General features: G+C 42.8%; 1 pseudogene; it reads right to left on the bottom strand.

Annotated features, from left to right (window-relative positions):
- Window positions 1-464: 464 nt before the first annotated feature.
- LOC133226479 (kinesin-like protein KIF20B) lies at window positions 465-24,702 on the bottom strand (annotated as a pseudogene).
- Window positions 24,703-25,895: the final 1,193 nt, after the last annotated feature.

Consider the following 25,895-nt stretch of genomic DNA (forward strand, 5'->3'; position numbering starts at 1 on the left):
TTACCAGGCCAGCTTACCAAGCCAATTTACAAAGCTGAGATGCCCCCTGCACCTTACAGACTATATCAAAGGAAAGAGTACCTTTTATGAGATGGTCCTTGTCTGCTCGCCTTGCCTTACCAAGCCGAGATGCCCCCTGCACCTTACACACTATATCAAAGAAAGAGTACCTTTTATGAGATGGTCCTTGACAGTTAAAGTTGCTGAATCGTTTATAATCCATTTAGCATAACAAATTATATTTGTTACGTAAATCAGCTCTGGACATGCTTCCAGAATGAAGTGTTGTATTCCAGATGAACTAACTTACACAGCTTTTAACAGGTTTAACAAAATAAATTTATTGAAGCCCTGTTGCACAGTAATCATGGAAGTGATTATTTATCTTAACTATTTTATTTAGATATTAAAAACCATCACTTGGGAATGATTGAGCGAGAAATGCTAGAAAAGTATCAGACACTTCAGTCTTCAGCTGAGACACGTTCACTCGCTAAAACACCACTTACTACCTAGACAAATCATCCACAATCTCATACTTACCAGTCAGCTTCAAAAGTCCTTAAAAGCATAGAGATTCATAAGCCCCACAAGTACGATTAAAGTACCACCACAGTGTTGTCTTACGGTCTGCAATCCCACATATATCACAGCTGGAGGCAGAAGCAAATGGTGCTTGTAGGGAGAGAGAAAAGTAAAAGGTGAAGAGAAAGTGCAAATCGGAGATAAGGAGCCAGAGTCTGGATAAACTGAAGTCTATCACCTTACTCATCACAGGCCAGAGATTTGTTCACTTGGCAGGCAGGGGGAAGGACAGGATGATGTTTGAAGAAGCTTAAACATACCCTACATACACCTTTTGGGTCTCAGTGAGAATCAGGAGGATAGGATTTTAACAAATTATCAGAGTACTAGAGAAAAGCTGCACAACGTAATGTCAGTTGGTCTAGGGCATACCTCATCCATCTCTTCACTTTTTCTTTTCTTTCCTGGCTTGAGCATTTTAACTGTAACTGGTATGGGGCTGCCCTGGTGCTTCACCTCCATCTTACTGGGTTGCAAAGGTGTGAACTGGATTTTCATCTCTGGTTTTGGGAACCGACTAGTTTTTCCATTTTCTGTAGACATTTCAGACAAGTCAAGCACAATTTCAGAATGGTCCTGCAAGCATAGGAACATTTTAAGAAAACAAGCTTTAAAATAACTATGACTTAAATGCTATAATACATATCCTTCTCCAGTGGGTTGCTTAGCAAGCATTCCTTTTTCTAGCAGTCAGCTTTTGGAACACTTCTAATAAAAGCAAAGAAATCTACTTCAACTACAGCAGAATTCAACTCTTACTTTCTAAAACTTTTGTTAAATTTTAAAAGGTTAACACTTCCATGCATGACCACAGAACTTAATCTTCCTTGCTGAACTCAGCCTGATACTTTGCAAGTCATTTCCCTCAAGGGCAGAGACAGCTAGTCACAGTTTTCACAGCTAGCAGTAGTAGCATTGACACGATGTTACTCATGTTAACTCTGCTGCTCTTTAGGAACTGGGCAGTAATAGGAGCTTGAGAGAAAAGGATAGTCTTTCTCTAGCTTGTTTTCAGGGAGCTTTCCGTCCCCCTTCTACACCTAGAGAAATTAATTGTGTGAGTAACAAGGTTCAACTGATTCAAGACAAATTCAACTGATTCAAGACAAATTCAACTTCCTCACTCTACTTAATAATCAGCCACCTTATAAGCTTCAGCGATAGATAAGTTTTCAAGAACATATGATTCAGTTCAGATATATTCACATGATTATGTCATGCAGCTTTTATTGCTACGAAGAGCAACAAAACTAGGTGATTTGATCATCAAGCAAGATTTACAGAAAAAAAAAAACCCACCCAAAAAACCCCCATGAAAAAACCAACCCCAAAACCTTTTAGAATTGTTTGGGCAACAGGAAACAGGACATTTTGAATCACTAAAATCTATTCATGCTAAGAGATTATAAGAGAAGTCCTGCTGTGTCTTACCAGCAGTTCATCTAGTTCAATATTCTGCCTCTGACAGTGGCAAAGGGAGATGCTGTTATCTGAGGGATAAAATGTGTGACCCCAGCCACCTTGTCGTCTGTTGTCTCCATACTCACCCAGCACTCTCAATTGTTGCATTAGAGGGATCAAAGGAAGTTCCAGCAGCCCTTGCGAAAGAGCGGCTGACGTGGCGGGGGGCGTTCCCACGGCGAACGGCGACCACTCCCCTGCCCCTTGACTTGAAAAAGCCTTTGAGAGCGCAGCGACCGGTCTCTGCCCACCAGGTGCAGGGAAGAACAGGTAGGTCTTTGTGCTGACCAGTATGGTCGCCTCCAGAAAGAGAGCTAGCAGTAAGAGGGCTGTAGCAACTCAGACAGAGACCCCGGCCCTAACCGTGGCTGTTCAGGTCTCTGGATGCAGGGAGTGCCAGAGCCTGCTGCTGCCGGGGGAAGGAGGACAGCATTCCACCTGTGTGAGGTGTGAGCAGGTGGAAGATCTGCTTAGCTTGGTGGCTGAACTTAAGGAGGAGGTTGAGACGCTGAGGAGCATCAGGGAGTGTGAAAGGGAGATCGACTGCTGGAGTATTTCCCTGGCTAACCAGTTGGAACGGCTCCAGGGAGATACCCCCCAAAAGAGGATGGACCCCCTGCCCTCTCAGACAGAGGGGGATGGCCTGAGACAGCCCCTGTCATGTAGCTGTCGCCCGGAGGTAGGGGACCAAAAAGATGAGGAGGGTTGGAAGCGAGTTCCGGTTCGGCGTCATGGGCAGCCCTCCTCCCTTCCTGCCCCGCTTCCCCAGGTGTCCCTCTGTAATAGGTTTGAGGCTCTGGATCTGGAAGGAGAGGTAGGTGAGGATGTGGTGCAAGGCCCGCCTACAAGGCCACATAGGAAAAAGCGGTTGACTTCGCACCTCAAGACTGCCTCTGGTAAGAAAGAAAGAAGGGTCATTGTAGTAGGTGATTCCATTCTGAAAGGAACAGAGGGCCCGATATGCAGAGTTGACCCTCATCATAGGGAAGTGTGTAGTCTGCCTGGAGCCCGGATCAGGGATATCACCAGGGTGCTCCCCAACCTGGTGCGCCCGACAGACTACTACCCGCTGCTGGTCTTCCAGACGGGTGAGGGGGAAGCTGCTTCCCGCAGTCTGAGGGAGATGAAGAAAGACTACAGGGCCTTGGGGCGGATGGTGAAAGACTCTGGGGCTCAGGTGATCTTCTCTTTGCTCCTTCCATCTTCTGTTGATGATGTGGGACTGAATGGGAAAATGCAGTCCATAAACGATTGGCTTCGAGGCTGGTGCTCCAGGCAGGGCTTTGGATTCTTTGATAACGGCTGGTTTTATAGGGCACCGGCCTGGACATTGGCATGTGGGAAAGGTTTATCGCACAGAGGTAAAAGGATGCTGGGGCACGAATTAGCAGGGCTCATTTGGAGAGCTTTAAACTAGATTTGAAGGGGGATGGGGTTGTAGCTGGGCTTGCCTCAGTGGGACAGCGCTCCGGAATTGATGATGACTGGGAGGCCTCCTGTAATCCTAGGGTGAAATCGGTGTGCTCGGCTCGCTCCCTGAAATGTCTGTACGCCAATGCGCGCAGCATGGGAAATAAGCAGGAGGAGCTAGAAACCTGTGTTAAGTCGGGAGATTATGATCTGGTGGCAATTACAGAGACGTGGTGGGACAGCTCACATGACTGGAATATAGTCATGGAGGGCTATGTCCTTTTCAGGAAAGACAGGCCAGCCAGGCGGGGTGGTGGGGTTGCTCTTTATGCGCGAGAGCAGCTACAATGCGTTGAGTTCTGTCCGGGGACAGATGATGAGCGAGTCGAGAGTCTGTGGGTGAGAATTAAGGGGCAGGCTGGCAGGGGCGATACTGTTGTGGGGGTCTGTTACAGGCCACCGGATCAGGGTGAGGAAGTTGACGAGGCCTTCTACAGGCAGCTGAGAGCGGCCTCACAGTCACAGGCCGTGGTCGTCGTGGAGGATTTTAACTTCCCTGATGTTTGCTGGAAGGACTACTCGGCAACCCAGCCGCAGTCCAGGAGGTTCCTCCAGTGTATGGATGATAACTTCCTCATGCAAATGGTGGATGAGCCAACCAGGAGAGGTGCGCTGCTGGATCTCATCCTCACTAACAAGGAGGGTCTGGTTGAAGGAGTGAAGGTTGAGGGTTGCCTTGGTTGCAGCGACCACGAGATGGTAGAATTCAGGATCTTGTGTGGTAGGGTCAGTAGAATAGCAAGTAGAATCGCAACCCTGGACTTTAGCAGGGCAAACTTTGGCCTCTTCAAGCGATTGCTAGGGGAAATCCAGTGGGCTAGGCTGCTTGAAGGGAAAGGGGCCCAAGATAGTTGGTTGACGTTCAAGGACTGCTTTTTCCGAGCTCAAGATCAGAGCATCCCGACACGTAGGAAGTCGAGGAAGAGGGTCAGGAGACCTGCGTGGCTAAATAGGGAATTGCTCGGTATGCTCAAGTGGAAGAGGAGAGTTTACAGGTCATGGAAAGAAGGGCTGGCCACTTGGGAAGAATATAAGGCTGCTGCTAGAGGATGTAGGAAAGCTGCTAGGATGGCTAAGGCCTCCTTGGAATTAAAGCTGGCGAGAGGGGTCAAGGACAGCAGAAAGAGCTATTTCAAATACATGGCAGGTAAAACTAACACCAGAGGCAATGTAGGCCCGCTGATGAACGGGACGGGTGCCCTGGTGACAGAAGATACAGAGATGACAGAGTTACTGAATGACTTCTTTGTCTCTGTCTACTCTGCCGGAGGCAGTCCTGAAGAGCCCTGTACCACTGAGACCTCGGATGAAGATAGGTCAACGGAGCGGTCTGCCTTAGTCGATGAGGAATGGGTTAAAGACCAGTTGAGCAATCTGGATATCCATAAATCCATGGGTCCAGATGGGATGCACCCGCGGGTGCTGAGGGAACTGGCTGAGGTCATTGCTAGACCGCTCTCCATCATCTTTACCAAGTCTTGGGAAACGGGAGAGGTGCCTGAGGACTGGAGGAAAGCAAATGTCACTCCTGTCTTCAAAAAGGGCAAGAAGGAGGACCCGGGTAACTATAGACCGGTTAGCCTCACCTCCATTCCTGGGAAAGTGATGGAACACCTTATCCTTGGTGCCATCTTAAGGCATATCAAGGATAAGAGGGTTATGAGGGGCAGTCAACATGGCTTCACCAAGGGGAAGTCGTGCTTGACCAATCTCGTAGCCTTTTATGAGGAAATAACACGGTGGATGGATGATGGTAGAGCGGTGGATGTGGTCTACCTTGACTTCAGCAAAGCATTTGACACGGTCTCCCACAGCATCCTTGCGGCTAAATTGAGGAAGTGTGGTCTGGATGATCGGGTAGTGAGGTGGACTGTGAACTGGCTGAAGGAGAGAAGCCAGAGAGTTGTAGTCTATGGGGCGGAGTCTAGTTGGAGGCCTGTATCTAGTGGAGTGCCTCAAGGGTCGGTACTGGGACCAGTATTATTTAATATATTAATCAATGATTTAGATGAGGGAATTGAGTGTACTATCAGCAAGTTTGCTGATGACACTAAGCTGGGAGGGGTGGCCGACACGCCAGAAGGCTGTGCTGCCATCCAGCGAGACCTGGACAGGCTGGAGGGCTGGGCGGGGAATAACTTGATGAAATATAACAAGGGAAAGTGTAGAGTCCTGCATATGGGCAGGAACAACCCCAGGTTCCAGTATAGGCTGGGGAACGACCTGTTAGAGAGCAGTGTAGGGGAGAGGGACCTGGGGGTCTTGGTGGACAACAGGGTGACCATGAGCCGACACTGTGCCCTTGTGGCCAAGAAGGCCAATGGCATCCTGGGGTGTATTAGAAGGGGGGTGGTTAGTAGGTCGAGAGAGGTCCTCCTTCCCCTCTACTCTGCCCTGGTGAGACCTCATCTGGAATATTGTGTCCAGTTCTGGGCCCCTCAGTTTAAAAAGGACAGGGACCTGCTGGAGAGAGTCCAGCGCAGGGCAACTAAGATGATTAAGGGAGTGGAGCATCTCCCTTATGAGGAAAGACTGAGGGAGCTGGGTCTCTATAGTTTGGAGAAGAGGAGATTAAGGGGTGACCTTATTAGTGTATATAAATATATAAAGGGGGAGTGTCACGAGGATGGAGCCAGGCTCTTCTCAGTGGCAAACAATGAAAGGACAAGGGGTAATGGGTACAAACTGGAACACAAGAGGTTCCACTTAAACCTGAGAAGAAACTTCTTCTCAGTGAGGGTGACGGAACACTGGAACAGGCTGCCCAGGGAGGTTGTGGAATCTCCTTCTTTGGAGACATTCAAAACCCGCCTGGACACGTTCCTGTGTAACCTTATCTAGGTGTTCCTGCTCCGGCAGGGGGATTGGACTAGATGATCTTTTGAGGTCCCTTCCAATCTCTAACATACTGTGATACTGTGTGATACTGTGATACTGTGATATACCTTTGCCTAATCCTTAGAGTACCCATTTGTGAATATAGTTACGGATTTCAAATACAAGTTTTTCTGTTCCCTGCTGATAGTACCTGTTTTCAGAGGATCATTAGTGGCTTCAGATAGGAATAAGTTATTTAATTGTTTAAATTATCTCCTATTAGTTTCAGCAACAGCTGCCCAGTTCTTGCAGGACTTTAGGAAAGACAGTTTTGGCTTTTGTTTACCCACCACAACCATGATTTTGTAAACCTCAGCTCCATAACTCTCCAGTAGCCTTAACCTCTCGTAATCAGAGTGCCATCTTCTTAGCCTCTTCTTAAATGGCAGGAGACATATCCCCTTGAATGCTTTAGTTTTTCTTCTTTATTGTCACAATGTGTTTCCCAGGAATTATTTGACTTCTCCCCCCCAAAACTTTACCCCATTCACTTCAACATCAACAGAAGTTTCTCACATCATAATCCGAGACACCTCCACTTACCCATAGGAACAAATATTGTCTCTACTTCCTTGAGGTAAATATGCCAGCACCAAATGTTCACAACAATTCTTCAATAACTACTTTAATAGCAAAAAAAATAAATATTTATGGTGCTCTCTTACCTGTTATTACAAAGCTGTGTAAAGCACTAACGCATCTGAGAGCTACTCTGTCCTCCCTCATTCATCACAAGCTTTATCTATATGGCACTAGCTGAACTGATGAACTAGCAAGAAACTACCCAGACAGTCTTATCTGGCAGTAGACAGGAAAGAGATGAAGAGACGCATTTTGCATTCCAGTTCTGTAGCAAGAGGAGAAATGCATGTTCTAGCAGCCAGAGGAGGGATTGCTAGGAAATCCACTTTCAGCCCTGTTCACTATTAATTAGCAATAGAGCCACACAGCATTAATTCAGTTTAGCAGGAGAACCATATCATTAAATACTGTTGAAGTTAACACACAAGATTTCAGTCAGAATTGGAAGTCTCAGTATAGTTGCAAGCCTTTCAATTTTTCCTTCCGTAAATAAGCAAAGTTGATATTTTCTTTGTGTAAACTTCAAATATTGTTTTGGTTTTCTGTGGGATGCAAGATACTGTTTTGTTCTTCTGAACCCCCATATAGGTTGGTGTCCTGGGTTTAGCAGCAGCAGTCATTTTTCTCTTTCTTGGTAGCTGGTGCAGTGCTGTGTTTTGACTTTCAGCTGGGAACAGAGCTGAAAAACAATGATGTTTTGGTTTGGCCAAGGACTTTGTGGGCTTCATGCTCTGCCAGGGAGGAGGGGAGCTGGGAGGAAGCAGAGACAGGACACCTGACCCAAACTGACCAAAGAGGTATTCCATACCACAGCACGTCATGCCCAGGATGTAACTGGGAGTTCCCCGGAAGGGCGAGTTGGACTGCAGGGTTGGAGGAGGTATGGGTTGGTGCTTGATCGGGCTGGGGGGGGGCAAGTTATCGGTCACCTGGTGATGGGGTGTTGTATTCTCTTCCCTTGTTATTTCCTTTATCATTACTATTATTGGTGGTAGCAGCAGTGATTTGTGTTATACCTTAGTTACTAAACTGTTCTTATCTCAACCCGTGGGAGTTGCATTTCTTTTTGATTCTCCTCTCCGTTCCCCCAGGAGTAGGGGGAGGGCAAGAAGGGGGGGAGTGGGTAACAAGCTGTCTGGCTGTGGGTTAAACCACGACAGTTGGAAGCTCCTATTACAGAAACATCTCTATTACCACAGTATAGGCAATATCGCAAAAGTTTTGACCTGAAATTCCCTGAACACAATCAAACTGGAATGGCACTACATTGTCTTCAAATCTCTAGAACCCTGGGTTAGTTAACTAGTTTTCCCCTCAGGTATGCAAGTTCTATAAACGTATCGAGAGATGGTATTCTATTAATGTAAGTACCCTCTTTCTGATAGCAAAGGTGGGAGATGGAAAGAATGAACAAGAACTCAGAAATGAAGATAAAGTATGAAGTAGTATGAGCAATAAGTTTTGTCAGATTCCCAGTGTTGCTGAAACATATATTGAGAAAACAACAAAAGTTATTAAAACCTTATAATTAGTACATACTTTCCATAACAAACCATACCTCTTTGTTTACAGTCTGATCTATTTCAGATTGTCCTTCTTCAGGTAAAGGTACTTCTGCCATAGACGGAAGACTTTCATGGTTAACCTGGTTCCTTTATAAAGTCATCTTTCTCAGCCAGCTGTTTCCTTAGTTCTTCTGTATCAGTTTCCTTAGCCTAAAAAACATAGCAAAACATGCCACAAATTGCAGGACTGGCAAAAGAAAATATACACACAAGCATCGTTACTTGGAAGCATCAGTTTTAGAACTGCAAGCTAAACCAGTCAGCTATCCAACAAAAAGCCAACAATTTCATGTATGAGTGGTCACTATTTAAAGTGAAGGGAAGTCATGTAACACCCAGGGAAGATGTAACATAAATTTTTATTTTACTCTACTTATGTGAAGTTATAAATAGTTCACCTCCCACTTGCTCATTAAGTCCCTGGGGCTGTGAAAAAAGCAGCAGCTATGATAACTGTTTCAGATCTCCAGTTCAACTTTGCAATCAAAGGATCAAAGAGACTTTAACTAAACTACTAAATGTTCTGAAACTTTGGTTACTGTTACAAATTCAATTTCAAACATAAAGCTTCTATTTTTAATGAGCTGCTAATGGCTTCAATATGACAGTAAGAAGAAAAAAACTGAGCCAAAACACAAAAAGTATTGTGTTTTGTAGAATTAATGCATAACAAAGTAAAAAAGAAAAAAAAAATCCTGCAAGAACAAGAGAGAGAGAACCTTTCCCAAATCCTTTAGTACAGCCTGTTTCAGTTCTGCTATTTCCTTATCTTTTTGTGTGGTGTTAGAAACCAAAGTCTTGAGCTGTATTTCCAAAGCTTCTACTAATTTCTCTCTTTCTTCACGCCACTTTTGAAGATTGTTGTCCTTTTCTGCCAGCTGTGCAGCAGCAAGACTTTCCTAAATAGGGAAAAAAAAGATTAGAATTGAGCACCAGTTCTACGCACTATCTGAACTGTTCTGATAGTTTGGTTTCACATAGCATTACTATTTTATGGCCTGAGTAAACTTGAAAGCCTATATTGATCTTACAAAGCTCGCATAGAGCTATTTTCACAAAAAAGATACAAAAGCAAACTACGCTTCAACTAGAAAATCTGCATCTATATTTATACTCCTTGTTAGTAATAAAATCAGAGCGAGCAAGTCTCAGGCAAGCAAAGTCACAGATAACGTTAAAGTAATCTTAAGCTCCTAATACCCTCCTGTACTGATTGTAGGTCCAGAAAGTCATTGCCAACTATATCTGGATGCAAATACAGTTTTAGATTGGTCAGATTCATTTCATAATTTTAGATACTCAAGAAATACAACCATAATGCAGCCTGGTGAACAGGTAAGGCATTTACCTTGCTATTGACTCTCAGTTGAAACTGAAACAGGAACAAAACCACTAGCATTTTAACTAAGTATTTTTAAATCTCAAAAGATTTTTTGTTAACTTCTGCTTTTATGAAAAAGCCAAACAAACAATCCTATTTTTCAAAGTATGTTTTCTTAGCTTCAAATAAGCAGCAATTCATGTAAGTGTAGGTTACTGACAGGTGTTTTACACACAAAATAATGTTTGAAGAATTCAGTGAGGTGATGATAGGATAGAAAAGAACAGGCATGTTAACTTCCATTACCTATTAAGCTTTTTCATTTTATGACCCTCCTATTCTTCCCTTTTCTTAACAAGATGGTCTCATCTAGGCTTCACCATGTGATAAAGTGAGGGGATTTTGACAAAAGTCAACTACCCTAAAGCATCCACACTGTTAAGACTTCACATGAGATTTGCTCTGTGCTAAAGACACTAGAGGATTCAATATACTAAGACCTCCAGTCACTTACAATTTCTGCTTGATCCTTTACGTGGTGCTCTCTTTCCTCCTCAAATTTTCTCATTTCCCTGTTGCGAAGGATCTCAGCTTCTTTTACTTGATGTATGAGTGTCATTTTCTCCTCCAGCCACTTCTTTCTATCACTTTGATACTTTGCCTCATTTTCCTATTTTAATTAAACCAGAAATAAAACGACAGGTAGAGATTAAGACAAAATAAAAATCTCAAAATCCAGATTACCATTAAATGGATTTCTTTCCAAAAGATAAAAATCCTAACACAGTTTTACTCCAGCATATTCCCAAGTGCAAGTACTACATTCTCATATGTTCCTCCGTATTGAGAAAAAATGAACAATTTTCAGCAAGTTTTATTCAGACTGACACATCTTCATGGAAACTTTTTTTTCCTCGTCTAAAGATGTGCTGAGTGAGCACACTATAAAAGTTACACCAGAAGTAAACAGACTCTTAACTTACAGATTCCCAATCTTTTACACTGCCTTGCAGGACATGTTAGAAAACTTACTTCTACTTCAAGACTGGAAGGCAAAGAGTACAGTACAGTTTGAATGGTAGGCAGAGATCGAGCATACCAAAGAATGTCGCTTCAATCCACAGCAACTTTGCCTCCTTTCCTATCACAATCAAAGCTCTTGTCAGACATTCACCCACATAAAACAGAAGGCACCCGAATAGCCGCTTGTGGGGAGAGAGGGGAAATCTCCTCTCTAATCCAATGAGAATTAAGTTTAAATCCTCAGCCTAACAAGAAGGGGTTACAGGTCATACAGCAAGTGCAAGATCTTGAGTCTGATTTAGTTGCCAAAGCAACTGACAGGAAAGAGGCTTGGAATAGCTATCATGAGTTAGATTAGCTAAGACAACTGTAAGAGAAGCCTAGCTGTAGAAAGACATCTGTGGTAGCATAATATAAGGATGAGTGCAGTTCATTACAGGGCATCAGTGATGCCATACGTTACAAAGATACGTGTCCAAACTGCTGTACTGGTGCAAAACAGCTTCTAGAGGAGGTTTCCTTTACTAGTGCAACAACTTGCCATATGATGCCCTAGCTCTTGAAGACAGTGACACAGAAAGAGAAAGATTTCTAAATGAAAGTTATGGCTTTAAAGCTAAGTATGAATTACATCACCATATTTTACCTTCAGCTCCTTTTGCAGCTTCATTATTTCCTCATTTTCACTTATGTTTTTCTCCTCATTTTTTCTCATCTTTTGCTGCCAGTCACTATCGCTCTGGTTATTCAGCTCTCTAAATTTCTGCTTCCATAGTTCCAGTTCTAGTCAGTACACAAAATTAGGTTATATAATATGTAGTTTAAATGCATATTTGAGCACATTGTCCTGGGTTTAGCAGTAGCAGTCATTTTTTCTCCTTCTTGGTAGCTGGTGCAGTGCTGTGTTTTGACTTTCGGGCTGGGAACAAAGTTGATAAAAATGATGTTTTGCTTTGGCCAAGGGCTTTGTGAGCCTCATGCTCTGCCAGGGAGGAGGGGAAGCCGGGAGGAAGCAGAGACAGGACACCTGACCCAAACTGACCAAAGAGGTATTCCATACCACAGCACGTCATGCCCAGGGGGGAACTGGGAGTTACCCAGAAGGACGGGGGGTGGGCCGGGTCGGACTCCTTGTTCAGCGCGTGGTATTGTACTCCTTTCCCTTTCTATTTTCTCTTATCATTGTTGTCGTTGGTGGTGATTTGTATTGTACATTAGTTGCTAGACTGTTCTTATCTCAGCCCGTGGGAGTTGCATTCTTTCGATTCTCCTCCCCATCCCTCTGGGAGCCCCTGGGGAAAGGGTGGGACTAACGTGGGCCTCTATTGCTTCCAGCCTGGCACCACTCACTGGAATTGAGTGCACAAGTTGTCTGGCTTGGTTTAAACCCGACACACATTCGCATCCTTATTCTAAAGTTCCTTGAATTTATCAGCTGTGACTGCAAAGGGACAACAGAGCCTTTAACTCTTAGAAGTTTTTTATGTACTACATAAAATTAACATCTAAATAGCAGTCAGCAAATAAAACCATAAATTTAAAGCATCTAATCACAGTAGATCCAATATAATTTTGCCTCCCTGCTTCCTTTCCATAGATTACCCAAAACTAATCTGTTGATCTCTTCTAGTTTGGCTTCCATCACTTCTTCTTGTTTAATCTGAGTCTGTTCTTGTTCTCCTAATGTCATCCGCATATCTTCAATTATTTTTTCCTTTGCACACAGATGTGAAGATTTGAAAAATATTTACAAATGAGCCCTATCATGTTTTAACCTACTTCAGGTCAGCTGTCCTGGCTGTGCTCCCCCCCCAAGTTCTTGTGCTCCTCATCACTAACTGATCCATGAGAAACCACTACTTAACACACCAATGTTTTGTTGTTTTCAACATTAATCTTATACTAAAGCCAAAACACAGCACTGTACCAGCTACTAGGAAGGCAATTCTATCCCAGCAGAAAATCAGGACAAGCCCTCACCCTCCTCATTGCCCAAGATCAAAAGCTCTATTAGAAACAATGCAACTCTACTGAACTACCTGAATCCAAAATTCTTAAGTGACTCCATGAACTTGATTTAGGCAAACATTTCAGTTTAACATCAGTCTGTGTCTTGTATTATATGGGAAACTAATGATGTTTGTCAAGCCTGCAGAAACTGTTACTGTGCTAGTTAGTGTTTCAGTGTTCCAATTTGTTAAAATGACTAATAAATACCAACATTTAATAACCTGACACTGATATCAGCAAATTCACACTTTCTCTGAGCTCATATTTCTTAATTTGAGACTGCTTTCAAATATACCTGCAAACAATGCCTTAATAAAATTTTGTTCTTGACTGTGTAATTTTAATGCCCTGTTTGAAGTTCCCAGGTTTTTTTAACATATAAATATATAAAACTGTCTCAAGTTCATTAACAATATGACAGCTCATTACGTTGCCATTCCACAAAGGGGAGAAGCAATAAAACTGTCTTTTTCTGACCTTTACATGTTTTCTCATACTCTTTGGAGATTTCTTCCAGCTTCTCGTTATTCAACTGCTCCTAAAGCATTTAAGAAAAACAGTCCAGCATAAATTTTTTATGTGGTGTTAAGGAGCATTCAAGTTGACTAAACCCCAAAAGGTTTAGAGGAAAATGTTACTACTAACATATCTATGTGTCACTAATCAGAATATCTGCAGTTATTAAGTGAGTATTAATTAGGCAGATTATATAAAAACAATTTGACAGTGGCATGCAGTGAGAAATTCTTTAAACATCTTTTATCCACCTATTAAAATTAATTTCAAACTCTTATCTTTACTCCAGTTTCTGTAAGCTTTCTCCTTCTGCTTGCCCCATTTAAGGATTCATCAAAAAAAAAAAAAACTAAGAGCAGTAAAAAAAATAAAAACCCAAAACCCCTACCTTTTTAAGTTGCAGAATTGTGCGCTGTTTGATCTCTAATTCTTCACTAAGCTGGTTTTTAATTTTCTGAAGTTCATTAACCTTGCTCCTCAGTGATTTCTCCTCAGATCGCATTGTACTCACCTGTAACAATGCACAAAGACATCAAGGAAAGCTAGCATTTTGTATAAGCCTCTTACAACCTTTGTAAGTTACTAAATAACTAATTATTTTAATTAAGAGTTAAATGTCTGCAAACAGCTAAATTTTCAGGGGCAGGGGGTTAAAAAAACCCCACAAATCACAAAAGAAACAAAACAAAAAAGACCTATCAGGAAATAACCTAATCAAGCTACAAATTCATTTCCTTGCTATTTCTCAAACAAGGGATTATACAGTGAAAGTTGAGTAGGAATAGGTCCTCAAATTATAGGCTGCTGGGGAAGACATTGAAGTCTTAATTTTCAAACCAAACTCTTCAACAGTCTTTTGAATTTTAAGTTCTTGTAACATCCCATGAGGTTCTAAGACATCCTGTGCTTGAAAAGCAAATACTAACAATTAACATTAAAGCAATTCCATGCTTTCTTTTCTTCTCTTCTCCACACCTTAATAGGAAACGTAACTCAAATTTTTAAAAGTTGCTTTTTCTGAATAATCCATCTCCTCCTTCCAGGTATCAGTGTTTTCCCCCTGAAACATCAGCCTTTGAAGTCAGCGCGAATAACATAAGGCTACTGTTGTCATTAAGATTATGTTTATAATTTACTCCTCCATAACCAGATTAGCCATAGTTTTTACAAACCTTTTTCAAATACATTAACAAAATTTACACCACCACCCCCCCTTCAGTATCTGTATTAATCTGTGTTTTGACATCTGGTACTATCTTTAGCTTACAACTTTAATGGCAATTTAATTTAAGATTCACTGTTATGCTAAATGCATCACTTGAAACAGCTTTATTATTAATCATGTAACATTCATAGCTTGAAATTTGTGAACACAGGTTTTAATAACACAACCACAAACAAACTTGAAGAAACATTTGGCCTACATTACCAACCTCTTCTTGTACTTGCTGAATTTGTTTCTTGGCATCAGAAAATTTCTCTTTCAAATCTGTATATTCTTCCTTTTTCCTCTGCAAGTCTTCTTTCAAACTCCGCACAAGGGCAGAACTCTCAGAAAGATCTTTACGTAGCCTTGTGTTCAAAATTAAGAGACGTAAATGACATTTGTATTATATACCTCAGAGAAACACCTTTTCCACACTAACTCAGGCTCTATGCTGTTTTTATTCATTAAAAAAATCTTAGATTTATCAGATTGATGCCAAGCCTTACAACTTTACTTTTGGATTTCAGCTATTATATGATCCTGAAGTAATAAACTGATCAGATTCACTTCTGAACACTGCAATTTATTTTTAAGCAGACCAGAGCAATCATTTTTATCATTAGGTGTCCTTACAAAGTAAGAAAAGGAACAAGGTTAATATCAAGTAAGTTTCAACTTGATACCTACATACCAGACCTTGTAAGGATCAAAATATGTAAAAATAAGAAAGTAGAAAAAACAATAACATTGCAACAAGTCCTGCTATTACAAAAGCTACAAAATAATTTAAAAGTTTGATGAGTTAATTTTTAAATTATATTTATTTTTAAAAGTTTACAATAAGACACCTTGGATTTTTACTTTAAAACTAACAGAAGGTTTTTTAGATTCTATAGCTGAAGATACAAAACAAGGCCACACAAAAGGAGAAACACCTTTCAAGGTGGCGGATCCCCAGACCTTCATGTTAAGTTGTGCATTAGTGTGTATGCAGGTACCTACAAATATGGCACAAAAGAAACCCTAGTAAGGAGAAGGGCTACATAACATCTTGAAGCTATTTTTGCCTTGCAATTGCCTTAGCATATAGCAAATATAATCTGTCAGATACATTTAAGCTCTTATTTCTTAAAGATCTAAAAAGTAGAAGGGGCTGGGGAAAGTGCTATCCTTCTAAACCTGTTATTCCTTCAAGGTTTTAGAGTAGGCTCTGTTCACCTAGGATAGCTATCAACAAAACCAGGTGTTTACTCCCTAAGCTCTTTTTTTTTTAACTTCCTTCTTTTCCTTTTTAACATTCAGTCCTTTCCAAAGAAAACATCACCTGCTTTCAGACAAGTTACAGGATATAACAGTAAACTATGTTATTTCCTCTAGAAAGTGTATGCAATATAACAATATCAGAGATCCCCAAAGAATTCTTTATTTCCTTGCATGCTCCTGTTTCCCCCTACAGTAGTTCCACATTATTTAGATGCATATTTATGAAAGAATATACAAACAGGTGAGGAAAACATAGGCAGCAGAATATGCAACTGTAAAATGCAAGTAGTGTATTAAGACTTCTTAAGTAGCTTGGTTCAAAAAGTTGATAAACATGCAAGTGTTATGTCAAAATAAACTGATGTTCACAGAAAGTAGCTTTGAGTCTATTCTCAAAGGTCTAGAAGTTCTCAGTATTTACTTACAGTTCTATAGATTGTATTTGCTCATCCTCATTTTTCTCTTTCTCCTCAAGACAGCATTTCATATTCTCCAAACTGTTCATCAACTGCACAATTTCCTCCTTCAGATTTACTTCTTTATCATTTAGTTCTTTAATGGTTAGGTCTGAATTGGCACATTTCTCTTGCAGAGCTACTGTACTAGTCTCTAGATTTAAAATAATAGATTCTTTTTCTTTGAGTACTTCTTCTAACTTTTCTATGCTGTCATCCTTAGCTTTAAAAGCCTCCAATAGGCATTCAAGCTCTCTTATTTTTTCCTTGTAGGTGGTAACTTCCTCCTTGAACTCGGCAATTACTCTGCGATCTTCTGCAGCCTGCTTTTCAAAATCCTGTGTTTTCTTCTGAATTTGCTCTTCTAACTGACTCATAAGTTCTTTTTCCTTTAAGGACTGATGATCTTGATTTGCAATTTCATTTAATTTATTTTCAGTTGATTATTACAGTTCTCAGAGTCATCAAGTCCTTTCTTTAAGTCTTCAACTTGTTGAAGTAGTTCTTGAATCCGCTGACTTTTTTGTGAAGAAACCCTTATAATATTTTTGCATTCTTCCCAAATGCTTTCAACAGTGCTGTGAAAGGAGCCCTCCCATCTCTGATCTTCTGCAGAATCAGTTTGGGACTGCATGCATACAGAACTCACTTGAGCTCTCTCTAGTTTGCCTTTTTGAAAGTCTAATGAAGCTTTTAGATTAACAAAATCAATATCCATAGCGTAAGACTCAGCTAGTGAGTGACATTTATACAACTCATCTACTTTGGACAGCACTGCTTTAATTTGTGACAATTCATCAATTAACTTTTGTTTTGCACTTTCTACTTCATTATTTAGCTGAATAATCTTTCCTTCTTGTTCCTTATTTATAGTTTTCTGTTTGTCCAATTCAGAAGCAATCTTCTGATAATCAGCTTGACGCTGCTTAAGTTCTTCACTTAAGCCAAAAGCCCTTTCTTCAGAAGCAGAAAGCTTGAGATGCAAGCTTGTTATCTGCTCGCTAAACTCTTTATTCTTTTCTTCAAGTGCAGCTAGCTGACCTTCCAAGGTTTCATTTCTTTCCCTCAGTGCTGATATTTCTGCAAGGTTCTCAGAAGTACTTGTTTTCAAATATTCAGTTCTCTTTTGCTCTAGAGTGTCATATTCCCAACTCTCCTTTGTATCTCCTAAACAAGAAAAACAACACACAGGTCAGGCTGGTTAAAACAGATAGTACAAGTCACTAGCAATACCAGATGGCAATTACTATACAGAAAGCAGTCACCACCTGAAAAGAATTCTTGGTGTTATCATTACTTGGATACAAAAAATCTGAGGAATCATTGAACAATTTTAGTGACAGGCAAGGTGTTACACCTATGTTTGAGCAAACCCACTTGGCATTTTTGGCTGGTCATAACCACTTAGCTGTTTTTTCTGTTTAGCAGCAATTGTATTAACTTCACATAGATGTTCCTGATGTTTTGGAATTTTTCCTACGCATTTGCTCTTTCCAGTGACCTGAGTCAATGTTATCCCTTGATTTTCCTTTCCCCATGTATATTTTGCTGGGTTAGAACCCCAAAAGCTAGCATTGAAAGAGCATCCAAAATAACATTTCTGTGCAGACTGTATTGTGGAACTTCTAGTGATCTCGCATCTGTGACTAACTGGGTTGGAACTACATGAGCTTTGAGGTCCTTTCCAACCCAAACCATTACACCACAGAATCATGGAATGGTTTGGGTTAGAAGGGACCTTAAAGCTCATCTAGTTCGAGCCCTGCTGTGGACAGGGACAACTTCCACTAGACCAGGTTGCTCAAAGTGGAGTAAAGGGAGATAGTTCTATGTTTCTGTATTTGTAGCTGTAATTTGACTTAAGATTAAACACAGATTCATACAACCTCTGTTGATTAAAATCCAAGAGTTACCAACAATGAAGAGAAGTATTCAAAGTCACTTGTGCTATTGCAAACCTTACTTACATCCAGGATATCCGCAGTGTTTTCAGATTCAGCAGAAAACAAAGGACAGACTTCTCTCCATTGTTTGTGTGACATTCTCATTATTTTAGTGAAAGAAAACCACAGATTTCAAAGCAGCTTATTTACAGGTCTTCACTTAAAAAAATGAAGTTGAATCACTGCCTTCCACAGAAACACTAAACTGTTGAAGGGGCCTGGGATTTCCACAAGACCTAATGGTTACTTTTGCTGGAAAAAGAGGAACTGCAGCTTGGTAAAGCTTTTATACACTTATTTTGATTGGTCTAATTCTCTAAATCTGTGTATGTAGGCCTTACCTACAGCAAGCAATGTCTCACTGCCACTTTTAGCAAGATTGTGCCACTACTCATTTCAGTCTCCTGCAGATCTTTCCGTGTATGTAAAGTGGACCTTCCTTGTAACCTTCCACTGCTCAGAAACACAGAGGCTGCAGAAACACAAGAAGATCCTGCACTCTGCATTCATTCTTCACTTTCCTAAATTAGGCATACAATGATAGCTGAAATCCTGCATGTATGATTGGTGTAGCGATAATAAAAAAGCAGCAAAAATGAGGCAAAAAAGAGTAGAATATGCAGCTCTTCTTAAGGACATTTATTGTTACTTCTGTAATATTGGAAAACCATTTTAAGACTGCGGAAGAGCACAATAGCAAAACAGAACAGGTAATGGGTTTGCAAAACGTAGTAGGCCAACTCCTTTAAAGTATGAATCACATAAAAGATGATGAAGCAGTAAAGGAAGAAGGCATATTGGTTCGAGGGCTGGAGTAGGTTTTGGAGTCCTTCATTGACCTGCAGAAAAAGATACACATTATGTCACACATCCACTCCATGCTTCTCTGAGCACACCTGGCCCTCTGGCACGCTGAGTTCATGAAAAGTTGCTGTGAGATAAGCCAGCATGTGAATAGAAAGCACATCAGCTTTGCTGTGTTCAGTGGCAAATGGCACATCCCCACCAGACCCATAGCATAAGTTAAGCTTTCTCCCTTTGAAATGAAGGTGACTGACCTCGTCTTTACTGTAAGAACAAGCGTGCAGGTACACAAAGCAGGTCATGTGAAGTGAGTGCACATCCACAGTAAGGCTTTAGAGCATCTGCCTCTACATCTGTGGAATAAACTGTTGCCTATGGTTTTCCACTGTGTGGCCATTTCAGACCTTTACACATGTTCATGGGCAATCTCTCAGGTCTTCATTGAATAAGAAAATCCAGTAGTTCACTTGTTTAATCCAGATGCATGTCAGTAATTTAGCAAAATATATATTGGACCTGATCCTCACTGTTTTTCTCTGATAGAACTTCACTGCTTTCATTGGAACTACATTTACTTCACATAATTGTGAGATCCTATCCAGGCCTATGGATTAGCTGTATGAATGAATGAATGAATGAATGAATGAATGAATGAATGAATGAATGAATCAATCCATCCATCCATCCATCCATCCATCCATCCATCCATCCATCCATCCCAGCACAGGCAATGCTTTGGGCTTTTGTAGCTGAACTATCCACACACAAGCTACCGAGTTTAAAGAGAGGTGGTGCACTTCAGGGTTCTATCAGGTGCTTCTTCATACACCAAGTTACTTGGGTTTGAAATGTTCCTGAACAGTTTTGAGCACAGATTTTGTGGACATCAGTGTTTTTTGTTAACTCCTCTGCCTATAGGAGCTGGAATAGCAGGTGTTCTGCCTGTGCAATGTGGTTAATTTGCAGTAACTTAGGGTCCAGCTTTGATCTCTTCTGCAGGCAAGTAGTGCCTCTAGTGCAAATCGCTCGTGGATAAGGGAGATGCAGAGTCACAGATGGTCAGAATTCCTCGTTGTCCTGCTTTTAATGGGCTGTCAGAGTGAAGCTGTGGAGTTTTATCTAATAAATGTTTCCTCACATCTCTGCAGGTGATCTGAATTTAATTTTGCATCCATCTCCTGTTGCCTGACCTGGTGGAAGTGAAGGCTGAGTTCTGTTCTACTGCTTTTTTCCCTGTGCTTCACCGCACTTCACAAAGGATCATCAAAGAGCCTGAGACAGATGCTGTGTTCTTGCAGTCGTTTGGGTCAGGCAGATGGCTTCAGTAGTTCAAGGTGAATGCCAGAAGCTCTTTTCCTGTCAGTCGTAGCTATTCTACTTAGGAGCTACTCTCTCTTGGGAAAGAGGTGGAGATTCAAAGAGCTTCTGAAGGTGTAGGTGCCTTTTTTGCGGAGTAATTCAACTTTTGGAACTTGCTGCAGGGGATATAGTTGCAGATGATGCTGGTCAGGGTCCTGAGCTGGACCCAGACTTTGATGTGAGTGCAGATAATGCCTGTGGTTTCATGAGGGGAATTTCCTGAGGGGGTGGAAGGTCACCAGTGGGTAATAGGAGTGTGGCCAGAAAGAGGCCTGGGGAGCTCTGAGGCTGCTTCTGTTGGGTGCCTGGTGATCCAAGGCTGTGGTGCCAGGCAGGGACGGATGATGCACAAGTAGGTGGGTGAAGGTCTGGGCTTTCTCTGCATTTACCACCCTTCCAGCTGCTTATTTCTAGGCCTAGAACCTGTTCTCCGAATGGCTTTTATGCACCAGGAGAAGGCAGTGGTGGTTCTTAGTGAATTTAGTAACTAAGTGGACTTCTACGGTTGTGGCACATTTCCCCTGTCCTCCAAAGTTACTCCCCTGAAATGTATTTATCGGATCAAATAGGAAACCTAATGGGTGTGTTTGTGGCCTGCAGGACTGCTGTTAATCCCAGGGACACCATTTCTTCAGGTGGATTATCTCCCACAGGTGGGAGAGACTGGAAAGATAGATCAATCCAGACTTGCTCCCAGGGAATGAAATGGCTTTATTAACCTTTGTATTTCTAAACTGCAGGCATGAGTGATAGTGATGATAATACCCTAAGTTTCTGTTGATGGGCTGCAAAGCAATCAAATGGGCTGATCTCTTGACACAGTTTTCAGATTAATGTTCTTGGTTCCCCAAAGAAAAAGTTTAGTGATGCTGAGAGTCACATTTGCAATGTAAATAGAAAAGGTTTGTGTGAGAGAGAGATCAAGAATGAGATGGGGTTTACAGGAAACAAGGAGTTTGTTTCCTTCTGTGTGCATTTGCCCCGGGGGATGTCCCCTGAGAAGCCATTCAGTGGGAAGGTGCTCACCAGCACTGGGAGTGTCCATCACCTCCTTTGTGAGCATGTGAGGGCTGTGGGAGACCAAACCTTGCACCCCTGGCAATGGATGAAGTTCTGTTTGAAATGAGGCAGTGAGTGTTAAGCTATAAGATGCTTAAGGTATAAGGCTTACAGAAAAAGGGTTGTCTGCAAGTTTGAGTTGCAGGCAGAAACTTCTTGGCGTCTCCAAGAATTGTTAGCTGTATTTTAAGCTACCTGCATGAGGCTGGGGTACTTAACGGTCAGATTCAAAATCAGCTAAACCTGATACACAGGTTTAGAGCTCTGCAAAAACTTCCTGGAACTTTTACGGTGTGAAAGGTTCCTATAGGAACACTGTGCTTTCATCTGCAGCAGCTCATTTGGCTGGGCTGCTCCTTGACCTCTGCTGCTGTGGCTCAGAATTCAGTGTGAGCCTACATTTTAAAACAAGCTTTGCTAAATATCTTTTAACTGCTGCAGCTACTGCTTGCATTAAAATCTGGATTTGTCACAGGGACACTTCACCCTTTCCTTCAAATCTTTCTTCTCTAAATCTTGTCTATTGCAAAGGATTATAATTCATAAAGAGCATTACAAGAGCTCTTGAGGCTTGCCTTTTCTGGGTAGGACTTGGGCGTCCCTGATAAATAAGGGTGGAAGAAAGGAAAGTTACTTTAAAGGTAAGCTCAGGCTGGACCTTGTGTTTGGCTGCACTCGTGTTCTGTGGGACAAGCCCCGCAGGCTGGGCCTGCAGCTGCAGCAGCTCTCCAGGTTCCTGCTTGCAGCGGTCAGTGCAGTTTGTAGGTGGCTCTCAAGTGCCAGCACATCCTCACCTTGTCCAGTGTTCCCCTGCTCTGTGTGAAGAGCAGCTTTGGACAGCGGGAGCTGCTTTTTCTTTCCTGTTACAAGGTGAGCCACAGTTTTGCTTCCTTTGCTGGTACATGTGCTGCCAAAGCAGGCACAGTATTCACCTGGCCTTGTTGGTGTGTCAGAGGTGCTCTTCTGACGTCCCTCTCTTGCTGTTGGGTTGCAGAGGCTTGGCATGAGATGGGGATTGCATTTTGGTAGGTGCTGTGGATGTGCGAGGAGATGCAATCTTTCCAAAAAGCTTTCTCACCAGAAGAGGGTGGCACTAAGAGAACAGAAGTAGCATTCTCTGGGCTCTACAGAAGCAGCTGGATGCTATAACATGGCATTGAACTGTTTCTGTGTTGCATGGAGTCCGAACATGTGTTCCCAACCATCTGGATGTTTTTCAATGTAATTGTGCAAAACATTTTCTTGTAATAATGCAGTGAAGCTTTTGCACAAGGAAATGATGTTTCTCTTTGCCACTGGCAGAGCCTTTGCCAGTGTCTGGCGGCAGCCTGGGGCTGGATCTGTGCTCCCTGTGTAGGGGTCAGTGTGACCCAGCTCAGTTGGGCTGGTCCCTGTGACCCCTCAGCAGTGCCCAAGCAAGGATGGGTCGGTAGGATATAAAGGAAGAGAACTGTTATGTCTCATCTGCTGTGAACAAACATGCAACAAGTCCTGCTATTACACAGGCTACAAAATAAGTTAGAAGTTTGATGAGTTAATTTTTAAATTATATTTATTTTTAAAAGCTTACAATAAGACACCTTCAATTTTTGGGTTGCTGCTTAAATCACATTTACCTGGATTTTAGGTGTGATTACGGAAGCACAGAAGAAAGGAATAAAAGTGTGACTGTATGGCCCAATTTTCAACTCTAAGGGAGTGACTTTGGCAATCAATCTCTATGGTGTTGGCAGAACTGTGCAGCAGATGGAGTTGTGGTTTAATGAGCTGCTGTAAAGCTTTCCCTCCAGCCCAGCAGGGATGTTATAGCTCAGGGAGCAGCCTTCAAGCCCTTTGGAGCCCTGCAGATGTATTTTTAGAGTTGTGATCTGAGAATTGTTTTATCCATGAGGATTCTGGCTGATGTTGCACTACGGGAAAATGGGATGTTGGTAGGATCATTTAGCCACTTGTATTTCACAGATGTGCGGTACCCTTGCAGACTGAGGTGGTTGGATAGCAGCAGAAATCTTCCCTTATTAGGTGTCTGCATGAATTTGGGTTTTCAAATGCTGTTGTATATGTCCAAACCCCTCAGCACCGACTTTGCAAAGGAAAGCAAGTGCAACCCTGTGGAGGCTGAGCTGCAGCTCTGCTTGAGCAGCATCCTTCCTTTGGCTGGCAGCTAGTACCTGCTGCCTCAGCATGACGTGAGGGACCTTCTGTTACTCTGCCGCGTGGGGAGAGATGTGTGGATGGAGACTTCCTTCCAGCTGGTTATGGCATAGTCACAAAGGTTTGTGTTCCAGGAGTAAAAGTCTCGCTTCTGAGAGAGCTTCTCGGGGCCTTCCCCATTTCAGGGACACTTCCTGAAAATACATGCCATGAGATTTGCCCTTGATCAGGACACTTCCTCTGGCAGTGCTGAGGGGTAATGGATTGCCAAGATCCCCATCTCTCAGCTGTCATGCTTCAACCGTTGTCTGCTTTTTGCTTGAGGCTTTTGTGTTTAACTGGAGCGGGTATGGAGCTTGTGTTTCTGTTGACTCTACCAGCTACTTCTAACGAGGCTTTCTTGCTGTTGGGGTGTTTGCTGGTTCACAGATGACTCAATCCAAGGTTCCAGTATTCATCTTTGTGCTCACTTGCAAATGCTCAAAGCCATTTTCCCTGTGACTGAGACCCTGCGAGAGTATCCTGTGCTGTGTAAGACTGGCAGGGCCTTTCATCTGTGGGCCGAGCAAACTGCAGTGCTGTCAGCATCTCTTCAGCTGGGTTGTGGCAGCCAGAGCTTTGTACCTGGAGCAGGAGGAAGCCCACGTGCACTTGCAGGGTTCTGCTCTTCTGTTGGGTTCAGGAGTAGCTGTGTGGAAGTCTGCTTCCTGTCCCGGTTTCTCCCCGTATGTCTTAGTCCTGTAGAAGGCTGTTTTGCAAGGAGCCAAGTGCTGTTCCTGTGGGCAGCCTGATGTCTAACCCAGTTTTCTGAACCCCCCAGGTGGTTCTTGCCTGTGGTGCCACTGACCGATGAGCCTGAACTAAGGGACAAGTTGTCAGCTTTTCTAGCTGTCCTCTTGCCACTGCAGTATTGCTTCCAGAGCGCTGTGGGTGTGAACTTCAGCTCTTTGCTCGTGTAATCCATGAACTTTAATAGTCCATGTACAGCTCCATTGGGAATGTTGTAGCAGTGTTTCTTGCTGCCAGGCAGCCCTCGCAGCGTCTCCATTTCCTCCTCTGGACTTGCTCCAGCAGCTCCACGTTCCTCTTGTGCTGTTGCCCCAGAGCTGGATCAGGACTGCAGGGGGGTCTCCCCAGAGCACAGCAGAGGGGGAGAATCCCCTCTCTTGACCTGCTGCTCACGCTCTGAGGGTGCAGCCCAGCACACAGAGGGGTTCTGGGCTCAAGCGCCCACTGAAGCCAGGCCCAGCACCCCCAAGGGCTTCTTCTCAGGGCTACTTTCAATCCGTTCTCCCCCAGCCTGTGCTTGTGCGTGGAATTACCCCAACCCACATGCAAAACCTTGCCCTTGGCCTTCCTAAGGTTCCCACAGAATGCTGAGGTCCTTGCCTGTGTCTGTGCCCTGTGTCAGACATCCTCTGCTCTTGACCCATCAAAAATGGGCTTCTGTGTTCCCATACACTATGTGCTGCTGCTGCTGCTGCTGCCTGTTGCTCTGCCTGTATGGCAGTGAAAGGGAAGAGGTGGGTCTTTTGCCTTCACCGGCAGACCAGGGGATGACTCTTGAGTTTTTTGGTGGTGTGGTATTTCCAGGGCCTGAAAAGCTGGCTCTGCTCACTGCTTGCTTGATTTGTTATGGAAAGACTGTAATTTGTGTGGATTTACTGCAGGACTTTGTGCTAAATCCCCAGGACTTGAGGAGTTTGCTCTGTGCAAAGGTAACTTTGCTCTCACCGCTCAAACCCTCAATAATAGATATGAAAGGTTTATTAAGCAAAGAAGTAAATCTCCCAGGGGGTGAATTCTATTTCCCACAAGAAATACCTGAAGCCAGTCACTTGCCAAACTGAACAAGTCAGGTGGTGCAGCGCAGAGACAAACAACTGATTATTTTCCTTACAGGCTTTCCGTTGGGACTGGGGAGGGGAATTTTCCCTGTGAGGAAAAATGAGTATTGAAAAGTGTTTCTGCCTTGCCAGAAAGGCAATTTTCCTTGTTGTTCTGCTGTTCAGACGCTTTCCTCAGACACTGCTGTAAGAGGCCCAAATATTTAAGGTCAAACCCTTGATATTCAGGCAGACCTTTCCTGTATCAGAAGGCTGTCTTGGGCAGGACGTTTCTTTTGTACTGAAGTCAGTCCCTGCCTTTTTAACACTGTGATGGCAGGGGGTTGGAACCAGATGTGATGCTCTTTAAGGTCCCTTCCAACAAAACCCATTGTATGATATGATTCTGTGTGCT

The sequence above is a fragment of the Neopsephotus bourkii genome, unplaced genomic scaffold (assembly GCF_033783945.1).
Source record: "Neopsephotus bourkii isolate Nb327-2 ecotype Australia unplaced genomic scaffold, CSIRO-AGI_Nbou_v1 NB_1787, whole genome shotgun sequence".
Classification (NCBI taxonomy): Eukaryota; Metazoa; Chordata; class Aves; order Psittaciformes; family Psittacidae; genus Neopsephotus; species Neopsephotus bourkii.